Here is a 1,809-nt window from a genome sequence, read left to right as displayed (position 1 = left end):
TCGTGTGTTTTCTTTATTTTTACGAATGCTTGTATTTGTTGTTTATCCATTACTTTGTATTGTAATATTCATTAACTAATAAAATGCATCATAATTTTTTTTAGTACCACCATGTCAAACTTGGCAAAGCTCGAATTCATTGCTCTTGATATTACGGGAAAAAATTATATGCCATGGACTCTCGATGTAGAAATGCATCTTGAGTCATTAGGTCTAAATGAGACCATAAAAGAAAATGGCATATGCACATCACAAGAAAAGGCAAGAGCCATGATATTTTTGCGTCGACATCTCGACGACGGATTAAAATGTGAATATCTGATTGAAAAAGATCTCATGGTTTTGTGGAAGGGAATAAAAGAAAGATTCGAACATATAAGAGAAGTTATACTTCCGACCGCCCGGAATGAATGGAATACGTTGAGATTCCAAGATTTTAAGAAAGTCAGTGATTACAATTCAGCGATGTATTGAATAATCTCGCAGCTAAAATTTTGTGGACATGAGGTTACAGAATCGGAAATGTTTGAAAAAACATTTTCCACTTTTCACGCATCAAATATAACTCTACAACAACAATATAGAGTGCGCGGATTTGCGAGATATTCTGAACTCATCGCCTGTCTTCTCGTGACGGAAAAGAATAATGAGCTATTAATGAGAAATCATCAGGCACGACCCACTTGTTCAACGGCATTTCCTGAAGTAAATGTCGTAAGCAAAAATGAATGTAAACCTGGAAACCAAAATAATAGTTATAGACAAGATTTTGGTCGAGGACAAAATCGAAGTCATGGACGTGGACGTGGACGTGGAAGTGGTCGTGGTCGTGGACGCGGCCGTGGTTTTGAAAATAATCGAGATAGTTATTTCTATAACTCATCTCAAAAGAGCGTCCCAAAACATCCACCGAAAAGGCATCATGAGAATATGAGTGTTAATGAGAATCACTCAAAAAGATTTGAAAGTTCTTGTTTCAGATGTGGTACTCCAGGACATTGTTCCCGTATTTGTCGAACCCTTGAGCACCTTTGTAAACTTTATAAAGAATCATTAAAGGGGAAAGAAAAGGAGACCAATTTTACTGAACACAATGAACCTTTGAATAATTCAACTCATTTTGATGCTGGAGATTTTCTGATTGATTTCTCAGACAATGACCAATTTGCTGGTGGAATAGATATGTAAAAAATTTTTATTTTTCCATGTACTTGTATGATAATATTTTATCGTGTGTTAAATTTTTAAATATGTATTGTATTGTATTTTATTTTTATAAATGTATTGTCAGTAATTTTATTTCATTGCATTTTTTTTTGAAGTTCAAATATGGAAAATGCTATGAACCAAGCTGAAGTTTGCATACATGATAGTGGTACAACGCACACTATCCTCCGCGATAAAAGATATTTCTTGGAACTAAAACCAACAAAAACAATGGTGAATACAATATCAGGTCTTGTAGACTTGATTAAAGGATGTGGTAAAGCACAATTTTTGTTACCTAATGGTACAAAATTTTTGATCAATGATGCTTTATATTCACCACAATCGAAAAGAAATTTGTTGAGTTTTAATGATATATATTCCCATGGGTATGATACTCAAACAATGAATGAAGGGAATGAGAAATATATGTGTCTTACCACATATAAATCAGGAAAGAAATATGTGATTGAAAAACTACCAATGCTCCCTACTGGATTGCATTATACACATATACGTCCCATTGAATCAAACATGGTAATTGATAATTCTTCAATATTAACCAATTGGCATGATCGATTAGGACATCCTGGTTCAACAATG

The sequence above is a fragment of the Primulina huaijiensis genome, chromosome 3 (genome assembly GCF_012295235.1).
Source record: "Primulina huaijiensis isolate GDHJ02 chromosome 3, ASM1229523v2, whole genome shotgun sequence".
In the NCBI taxonomy this organism is placed as follows: Eukaryota; Viridiplantae; Streptophyta; class Magnoliopsida; order Lamiales; family Gesneriaceae; genus Primulina; species Primulina huaijiensis.
Note: the sequence above shows the minus strand (reverse complement) of the source record.